The sequence below is a fragment of the Patiria miniata genome, unplaced genomic scaffold, assembly GCF_015706575.1.
Source record: "Patiria miniata isolate m_02_andy unplaced genomic scaffold, ASM1570657v1 HiC_scaffold_10, whole genome shotgun sequence".
Taxonomy (NCBI): domain Eukaryota; kingdom Metazoa; phylum Echinodermata; class Asteroidea; order Valvatida; family Asterinidae; genus Patiria; species Patiria miniata.
In genome coordinates this window covers 15,033,469-15,044,304 of record NW_024037048.1, presented here as the reverse complement: position 1 = coordinate 15,044,304, position 10,836 = coordinate 15,033,469, and the positions used below count along the sequence as shown (strand labels likewise).

Below are 10,836 nucleotides of genomic sequence, written 5' to 3'. Positions count from 1 at the left end.
TAAGAACGAAACGAGATCGAAACGAGATAGTGGACTGAAGTCTGTGCGCGGTGAGCGGTGTTTGTTTAGCGCGCCCTCTTATGGAAGAAATTGATGCGTGACGATAAAAATAACACGGAGTGTCCTCACAATGCTAATTCCTTCAATTGTGTTTACACTGTTGAGGCAGAGAAAACGACATTTTTTATTCTCAATTTTCTACCTTGTTTGTCTTTTTTCATGACCAATCATCTAGCCAGAATTCAATTCAATGTGTCTTTTAATTTTCTGAGACAGCGTGTCTACCTGGAATGTCATTTCTGTGCAAAAGTGAGGCAAATGTTCTGTTTGGACTGTGACTGCAGCCTATAGCCAAGTTTTTCTCCGTGTTGACGGAGGACACTGCTGATGGTGAGAAAAACAATGTTTTGTCTCAATCTTCTGTCTTGTTTGTCTATTTCTCACGACCAATTATCTGGCCACAAGTCAATTCGATGCATCACTTAATTTTTGAAATAGCTTGTCCAGCACAGTACATCTATGATTGCCAATGAAGGATATGTTTTGTTTATGAGACTATAGCATTACACTTGAAACCACCTTTCATCATATCAATCCAAATATTGTTAACATTGTAATTGACCTTGAAAAAAAACGGTGTAATTTTGCGACAGTCACATGCACACTACATTGTTTCTTTTCAGTGAAAAGTTCAGGCTTTTAAAGTAGCTCTACCCGCATTGTTTGGTTTACTAGTTTAAACAATGTAACCACTTGATTTTCTATTTCGCCCTCGGACGTTTCACGCCGTCACAGAAAAAAATTATAAGCTTTATTTTAGATTCGAGGGATTTATTGGGCTCTCTATCAAAATTCTCTAATTAAACGTGGGCGGATCGTTTCGATAGATGTCTCCATTATTACAAAGTGCAAAGCTTTCATATTGCTAGAAAAATAGCAATTTGAAAACAAAATGTATTTTTTATTGTCAAAACTAAAAAAATTGCACGGGCAAGCAACTATAAACTGATCACTTAATTCCGGTTATGCCATTCTACTTGTCCGATATAGCGCCCTCTGTTGAAAATTTGATGAGCTCTCTCTATTGATATACATAAACAGCCAATTTGTGATCCAATAAATAGCGCACTCTATTGAAAAACAAAACAGCGCCCTCTACTGACCATACAGTTACCAACTCGCCCCCTTACCAACTCGCCCCACTTGTTTGCCCCAAACGGGAAAGGTCAATAGAGGGCGCCACTCATCTTATCAATAGAGGGCGCTATTTATCGAATCAATAGAGGGCGCAGTTCTTTTATCAGTTGACAGCTGGCGCCAGATATCACCACATGGGGAAATTGCAACGTGATCCACAACTCGTTTTGGGGAAAGGTAAATTTCAGAATAAAATACAGGATTCTTGTGGAGCAGTTATTCAAGATCAGCGTAGTAAGACACTCGTAACGTGAATGTATACATGTAGTTTTGTCCCATTCTGACTAATAAAAACGTAATAAATTATGCTGGCATGGCTGGCAAAAAAAATGTCAGTTAAGTTAGGCCTAGGGCTAGGCTAGGCCTTGTTTGAGTTTGCATGGACAGTCCTCAATTTTCGGAAGAATTGCTCCTTTAGTACACGTCCAGCAAATACCAACTCACGCTTTATTTAGCCGTTATAAATGGAGTGTCATGGCCTAGCGGTTAAGAGCACCGGACTCATGTTCTGGTGTTTCAGAGGCAACAATGTCACGTGGGTCCGAGCCCGCCGGCGGACACTTGTGCTTAAGCAAGGCACTTGACCATTCTTGCTTCGTTCTTTGGATGGGACGTAAAGCTGTAGGTCCCGTGTGTTGTATAATGCACGTTAAAGACGTGTTCGCTAAGAGAAGGGGTTCGCCCCGGTGTCCTGGCAGTGGCCGCAGCAACTTATAATAAACCAATGAAAGGTGCTACATAATGGGTCTCATATTTCTCATGTACTTCATTCATCTAATAATAGACATAACTGCCAGTGTCTTGAGTACCTATACTCCGTTGCGATAATGCCTGAATAGGCTTCTGCAACGTAACCATTAAAAGTGCCTTTCTGTTATCCTACGGTTTTCATAGAAATTGATGAGTGCATGCCATGAGCAGCCAGTGATGCAAGACACAGAGTCAGAGGAATGCAGCATATGCAATTGATGGCAGTACAGATAGCAGGTTGATCTCCAATGGGCAGCTGACATGGAAAGAATGTTGCAACCTGACGCCACTTCAGCAGTACAAAGTCTATGGTGAGTCCAAAAAATTGAAGTATTTCCTAACATTAAAATTGCAAATGTTTCTTAGTCCTAGATTCATGTCTTAGCATAATTTTTGCAATGACTGTCCTTCATTGAGATGATGTATGAGGAAAACGGCAGAGTCATATTCTTTTTTTTGGCCTAATAGAGAGTCGGGAACTAGGACAGCTTTTATGGGCGGAAACCAGTTCAAGCTAGTTCCCGATTGTCTTTTACCATTTGAAATCCACTTGTGTTCACAAGCGAGATCCAGTCTACTCATTATCATAATCGATGCTTCGCGCTCGGTAACGGAATCGCACTTGGGATATGGGGACCATTGAATGTACGCTGGGCATGAAGACTACATCACGTCGTTCAAACATTAACTTAAACACGAGTCGGAAATTTAACGTGTTCATGATCGCGAGGGGAGCTCTCAGAATTGAACGGGTGTCACAAGGTCCACCATAATCGGGACAATTGTGAGGGTGATACAGTGTAAAAGAAACCATGGAAAATGAACTTCACCAACAAAAGTAATGCGAGACACTTGACCAATTGTATGGAAATAAAGAAATTTAATACAACCAACTAACTTAATCAAAATAAATTACAATATTTACAATTGACATTTAATTACAATATAAATCCCCACCACCAACATAAGAATACCGGCACGGACACGAACAGAGACATCGGGTTACGGGTGTCGACGGCCTCCAGTGGGTGACGTCCAGTCCACAGGATTCTGGTCGTCGGCGCGGCGCTCCCGGTAGCTCATCGATGGAACATTCAGGTGAAAAAGCGTGTCCCCGTTCCAACCAAAAAAACCCTGAAATTCAATTATCAATATTACCTCTAAATAATTTTATTCTACTTCACACAGGTTTTCTTTCCCAAACATTTTAAACAGAAACCCATCATAATCTCATGCTTCACTCAGTTATTCTAATACAAAATAAATACCAGTAACTTGTGTCCTTAGCATGGCCCTATTACAGTTCAAAAATTGCTGTCTCAAGTTTCAAATAATGATACAGGCATGACATGAATACTTACAGAATAAATCTGGCTTTTGAGGTAAGTGACTTAGTAGCCCCCCGAACTCGGCAAACCCATTGCCAAACGGGCGTCTTCAAAATTCATCGGCATCAGGCCGGCAATACACAAATTTGAGCGCCTATCCGTCGGCCTTCCCCAAACTGGAGAGCAAAACAAGGGCCTCAATACCCCCGTGTCCTCGAGCCGGTGAGTAAGCTACTAAGTGACGCATCACTCCAAACATTTCATTTTATACCACTCCAAACATATTTGTTGGGATTAACCACCCGATCCTAACAGACCAACAGCATTGCAGCTCTAAAATTCTTAAACCATTCTTCAAATGACATTCTACAAATGTGGGGTTCACCTGAGCAATTTGCATGTTTAAACCAAATAAGGAACAGAGCTCTTTGTATTACACCCAAGCAAGTAAACCTTTCCCTGTGTGGTAGTTGACAAAAGATATCTCAACACGCGAATGCACATGGTTTAAAGTGGCAACTAGTGTCAAATCAACCATTAAATTTGTAGTTTAAAGTGAGTTTCATTACATGTATTAAACGACCATGATTTTAACACTTCTTCACCAAATTTCATATAATCATAAACAATAATCTTATACAACAATAACAAGGACTCTTATCCAATTATAAGGACCAAACTTATACAATCACAATCATAATCAAATAGATCCCACAAAATAATTAATTTCTCAAATATATTGACGTTTGTGACACTTCCCCATGCTAAGAAGATACGTTTTAATGGATCTTTCTATAACTGTCACCAAATCAAATTCAATATTACATATCCTTAGAATTAATTACTCCTCTATTTGACATCTACTTAAGAAATCAGCTCCATGGTTCTCTGAACCCTTGACAACTCTGACCATATACTTGTATGGCTGTAGGGCAAGTGCCCATCTCATCACTCTGTCGTTATTCAATTTTGCCTTTGCAAGGTAGGCCAGTGGATGGTGATCAGTTTCTAGAATAAACTGTGTTCCAAATAAGTACACATAGAACTTTTTCACCGCCCAAACTAGAGCGAGACATTCCCGCTCGATCACGGAGTATGCTTGTTCCCTGGCTAACAATTTTTTGCTTGCATAACAGACCGGGAAATTTTCCCCCTCAATTTCTTGCATCAACACCGCCCCGATTCCTTTATCGGAGGCATCAGTCCTCAGAATATAGGTCATAGATTGGTGATGTTGCCAATCTTGTCTTCAGGGTTACAAAAGCATGTTCCTGTCCTTCATTCCATTCTACTCGATTAGATTTGCCTTTCTTCACCAAGTCAGATATCGGTGCTGCAATTGCAGAGAAGTTTGGGATGAATCTAGAATAGTATCCTACTAAACCCAAAAATGACCGTACTTCTTTCTTAGTTTGTGGTCTCTCAGCTTTCATAATTGCTTCAACTTTAGCAGGCACTGGCTTCAACACTCCCTCTCCTACAACATGGCCTAGAAATTCTAGTGAAGTGTACGCAACAAAGCATTTACTTGGTCTTGCTGTTAAGCCAACTTCACGCAAGCGTTCTAACACCAACTGAACATCTTTCAAGTGGTTTTCAAATGTGTCTGAAAATATCAAACAGTCATCTATGTAATTGATCACATTGTCAAAACCCTCTAACAACAAACGCATCATACGGGTGAAAACCGCAGGAGCATTGACCATGCCAAACGGGAATACAGTGAATTGGAAAAGACCTCCTTCAGATGTAATAAATGCTGTCTTATCTCTATCACTCTCTTTTACTGGGATTTGCCAATACCCCTTTGACAGATCGAGTTTTGTGAACCATGTACCCTTCGATATCTTCGAAAATAAATCCTCAATGTTCGGGATTGGCTCTGGGTCGAATATTGTGACAGAATTTAATTTTCTGTAATCTATGCAGAATCTCAATGATCCATCACTTTTTGGTACAAGAACAATAGGAGATGCATATGGTGAAGTGGATTTTTCAATCACTCTCATTTGCAACATTTCATCAATTTCATGTTTCAATGAATCTCTTCTAGCATGAGGTACAGTGTATGGTTTGGATTGCACTGGGTCTGATGTAGTAAGTTTCATAGTGTACTCTACAAGATTCGTTTTCCCTGGCACATCAGTTAATACATCATGGAATTCATCCAACAGTTCTTTAACCTGACCTACTTCATTCTTATCACATTTGTCACTGATATGAACATTCTGCACAGTTTCTTTTGGTTTCACAGGGGGGAATTCAACTTCATCTAATACTTCATAGTCATGATCATTTAGTATACCTGCACCTACATTTTCTAGGCAAGCACTTGCATGTGTTATTTCATCATTCTGTCTCTCTACATATTTCTTCAACAAATTCGCATGATAAATCTTGTCCTTTCCCTGTTTGTCTATCACATAATCATTCTTGCCAACCTTTTTAGTCACTTCAAACGGGCCTTGCCATTGCACTAACAATTTGTTTGAATCAGTAGGCAAAAGCACTAGCACTTTATCACCTTTAGTGAACTTTCTGTCCCTAGTTCGCACATCGTAATACTTCTTGTATCTCTTGGCTGACTTAGCAAGTTCATCCTGGGCTAACTGACAAGTTCTTTCTAGCCTATTTCTTAACTCTACAACATACTCATATGTGGTCTTAACTTCCTCTTCATCATTTTCCTTTGACCAAAGTTCTCTTAGTATGGCGAGGGGACCCCTAACTGTACGTCCATATAGTAATTCGAAAGGGGAAAACCCTAGGCTTTCTTGTGGCGCTTCTCTATACGAGAACAAAAGTGCGGGAAGATACCTATCCCAGTCCTTTGGACGCTTTACACACATGCGGCGTAACATGCGTTTCAATGTACCATTAAATCTCTCACAAAGACCATTGCATATTGGGTGATACGGAGTTGTGTGAAGCTGTTTCATGGAAATTAATCTACTAACTTCTTTCATTACTTCAGCTGTAAATTGAAAACATGCAAAGCAAGAAAAAAGACTGGCACCTGAAACAACCAGTCCAACACAGCTTCAGTACTGCATCAATCAACCATGCCAAAAGAATTAAAGAAACATGTGGCATGAAGCGGGAACTAGTCTCAATTTACTACACATTTCTCCATAGTCAACCACCAGACTATTGACACTGAATGAAGAGGTCAGTCTTTTCAAATAGTTGGACCACATGGTCATGATGGTTGGACATGTACCAGTCTAGTATTTAGTCCCATTTTGAAATCACTTGATGTCCCTCTCATGTGCAAAATATTGAAGAAAAATCTCCTTTAAAAATTGAATTGAGTCTCCAAACTTGGTTGGTGAAATACTGAGGACATTTTCTTTGCCCGTTTTGTTTTGTTTCAGAGCACTCCAGAGCCCTGTCTGCTGTAAGTGTAACTTAGCCCTAGTCCTAGCCCAGGTTGGACTCTGTTGTGTACACGCAACGGAGTCCAGGGTATGAATCTCTCCTGCCATAGCGAAAAAAGTTTTAACACATTTAGTATTAGTAAATATTGCTTGAGATTATTTATGCTTATTGAATTCTTCTCATTGTCTTGGGTAATGTATTTTTTTTTCATTAGAAAATTGACGTGACAGGTCACACAGTGGATGATTTGGTAAACAAGACAATAGAATAACTTCAGCCCAATCCAGGTAAGAACCATAATTGAAACATCATTGACGCTAACCTTCCCAAATCCTCCAAAGTCCAATTTGCAAAATGGAGGCTTTTGCAGCATTGAGGCTACATGGCAAAAATGTGTGCCTGATTTATGAGGATGCACTGTGTCAAGGTCTTGGGCCGGATCTTGTGTTGTTCCCTGAGCTCAGGGAACCAGACTAGCTGGCTTGCATCCATTCACGGATGTGTAACCGCTTGCAAAAAAAATGTGGACTAAATAAATTGGGTAAATTGAGGCACTGTTTGGAAAAATCAGTTTCTTCCAACGATGGTCGCTGACCAACTTTTGAAATCAATACAAAAATTCCACTTTTCTTAAAAATGACAGCACACCAGGTGCCATGATTTCACAGGATGTCTGAGACTGTCATTCACCTACAGTCAAGTAAAGTATTTCATAATAATTTGGTAGTTTTGTTTGTTGATGTTTGCAAATGTCGTATATTACCTTTAATTGTAACCTTTGGAATAATTACGTTTGGGGTGACTATAGAACACCGGTTTGAATCGGGTCTAAGTATTCACTTCAAACAAACCAAATAGAGATAGGTCTTCTATTTGTGTGCTGACCCTAATCAATCGTATTGTCTTTCCTGAACAGTCTCCAGAGCCATGAGTAAAGTCCGTGGTCAGAACAAAGGAGGAACCAAGCCTCAACAACCCGTAGGATTCCTGGGAGAAGTCATGCTGAAGAACGGCAGAGAATTAGGAGAAGATTCAACGTTTGGTGAGCAAGCTTCAAGATGTATTCTCTTTCCTTCTGTGGTAGACTGATCATAAAGCTCTCAAAAAGGTGCTCTAATCAGCGTTCCAATCCACCTGCCTTTTTTGCACCCACTTTGTAATTTTTTTTTTTTTTTAATTTATAAATGCATGCATTTGCAATATACAGGTAAGTCAAAAAAGATGAAACCCAAATAACAGGACCAATTTTTGAATAAAGTTTTGCCTGTAGCACTTTCCAAATCTAGCATATGAAAGCCCAATCAATGGGCTTTGTTTTAGCGCAAGAATCATTCACATCACTCATGAACTTTTAAAGTTGCTTAATTTTCAACACAAACACTGTTTTAAAAGTTCTGTCCACGGATCACAAAAAGTGTTTTTTCAGTAAAATGAAAACAATTCGCATGCATCCCTGTGAGAATTGTTATCACTTTGCTGCAAGAACACTTCCTATTTTTGTGATGTGTGGACAGAACTTTAAAACGGCGGATGTGTTCAAAATTTTGTAACTTAAAAAGTACATGAGTGATTGGAATGATTCTTGTACTAAAAGAAAGTTTAATGACTGGGCTTTCATATATCCTGGATTTTGAAAGTGCTACAGGAAACACTTCAATCAAAAGTTGGTCCAGCCGTTTGGGTTTCGGTTTTTTTACTCGCCCTTTATTTGGCAAATTTGTCAGTTGTCTGTTTATTTGTTTCCAACAATATTGTAGCTACATGTACTAGTACAGCAGATAGGTGATGGGATTGTGCCTTTGATGATACAAGCATGGCATTTGGCACACAGTCAGAGTATGTCATGAGAAAGATATTTGGCCATAGGGCCATCGTAGATTTGTCCTTTGAACAAATATAGACAAATCCGAAGGCAGCCATTTTCTGCGGTGGCGCAATGTTTGCGCGAGTCGCACTCAGGTAGGGGGTGTGCTCTAGGCTCCTTTGACCAATAAGAATACCAAAATGCACGCGCGCCTCGTCTTTAAGAACGCGTTCAGTATGCGTGTGAGCGAGACACCACCGCAGTAAAAACCTGCTAATTCTGGTCGCCAGATTCCACTATAGGTAGTAAAATGACCAATGGCAGCCATTTTGAAAATTTTGAATATTGCTTGTTAACTAGATTTTTTCAAAGGACAAATCTGTGATGACCCTTTTATAAGACATACTCTGACTGTGTGCCAAATGCCATGCTTGTATCATCAACTTTAGGCACAATTCTCACAAATATTTCCGCTGAATAATGCATTTCACAGACCATCCCAGCTCCCGTGGTAAACATAGCCCAGCTGTTCTCATTTTGGTGGAAACATCAGAACAATAAAATCTTGCATTTTTATTTTGGATACAGGTACGGCGATGGTCGAGCGAATTGCTGAGGCAACTTTCTGAAGTCAAGAACGCCTTCGATCTGAACGTCAGACAGAAGTTCCTGGATCCCCTGGATCATCTCAAGAACAAAGATCTGAAGGAGATCAACGTGAGTTTCATCTTACAAAATCTAACATCACCCATTATCTGGTTGATTCTGATAGAATCAGGACTGTGTTGCACAGCCACGTTCGGGGAAATTCAAGCACAAATTAGGGAAAATGGAAAAGCATAAAGCCACATCAGAATGAAGTGGCTACGGCTAATACATTAGTTGCACCTATGAAAGCAGATGAAGCCACTTCCCATGTGGGCTAGTGTTAGTCGTAGCCATGTCATTCAGACATGGCTAATGCTCACTAACAGAAGGGTTAACCAGGGTTACTGGAAATTACATTCTCATATAGCGTAATCCGGCAAACAAAATTAGAAGCCATTTTTGAGGTCGCGCCACGACTATGTGCACGCGTTCTTAAAGATGAGGCTCGCAAATGTTTTGGTCGAAGGAGTCCGGATTGCACGATTCACGTGAGCCTAGTGCCTCCGCATTTATCCTGAGTTATCCTGTTCACAGACAAACCAAGGCCGATGAAAACATATACCTCACCTCATGGTGGAGGTAAAAAAAGTAGACGGGAAACCGTTTTTTTTTTTACTCGGTCTAATAATGCATTTCATAGACCATGCATTTCATAGACAATCTTAACTTCCAGGGTATACTTAGCACAGCTGTTTAGTTTTGGTGGAAACAACAGAACAATAATATGTAGGGTTCAAATTCTATTTCCCCACATTTTGCCACAGGCCGCCAATTTCCAATAACGCGATCTCAATCGGACCTATAGTTTCTAGAATTATCGATGCTAGAAACCTGTCTATATGAGTAACAGTTGGTTTATTGTTCATACTGCAGGTGTCATTACATACCTCAGCTAGAACAGGCATCACAGATGTACATGTAGATTCAACTTAGAAAATGAACAACTCAATGAAAATGAGAGAGAACAATAGAGAACGGTAAAAGAAAATTGTTGTCTAGCTGGCCGTGGCGAACGAACTGAAAACAAGTAGTTGCCACGCGTAACATTTGAAACTGATTAAGAACGCGTAAGTGCGCGCAGTACGCAAACCAGAAGCGCGCAGAAGACTGGCCTCAACATTCCAGCCCCTTAATTGTTATGTAACGAACATACAATTACCTCAAATCATGAAAACTATAAAAGACTCAGGCACTAATTTAAACGCACTTTTGAAAATAGAACTAGTTGCAGCAATCGTTTCTGCTTTAAAGAGAAACCTGTAGAATACTAGATGCTTGTCAACCGAAGCACTGAATACAGAGTGCACACAGGTGTAACTCCAGCAAATGGTGTCTATTCATGCATCCCTGTAGCAATAAGAATAAAGACTCATCAAACAAGTTTATAAGTTATCATAACAACAGTCTTTGCATGCTTCACAAAAAAAAAAGCTTTAAGAAAGTGAGTTTTCATCAAAACAAAAAGGACACATCTGACAACTTGGAAAAAGGCAAACACTTGTACTAAGTAGAACAATGTCTTTTCAACAAGTAGAGTATAACTGTACAGCATATGCTGAACATTCTTAAAATTACTTTAAAAGACATAACATTCACGGAGACTTCCATTAGGATGAGTACAATTCGTCGAATGTCCGGAATCGTCTTGCGATGATTTCAAGTAGAATTTGGCTTCAGAACCTGCAGCTCCATCCGCGATGACTAAATCACACTGCATCGAACTGACAGGTG

The 10,836-nt window shown here is 39.9% G+C and overlaps 1 long non-coding RNA gene across 1 annotated transcript; it reads right to left on the bottom strand.

Moving 5' to 3' along the window:
• Positions 1–2,804: 2,804 nt before the first annotated feature.
• On the bottom strand, positions 2,805–4,429 carry LOC119738767. Its single transcript, XR_005272501.1, has 2 exons — positions 3,309–4,429; positions 2,805–3,081 (listed from the first exon to the last, which is right to left on the bottom strand). It is a non-coding gene; the product is annotated as an uncharacterized LOC119738767 (long non-coding RNA).
• Positions 4,430–10,836: the final 6,407 nt, after the last annotated feature.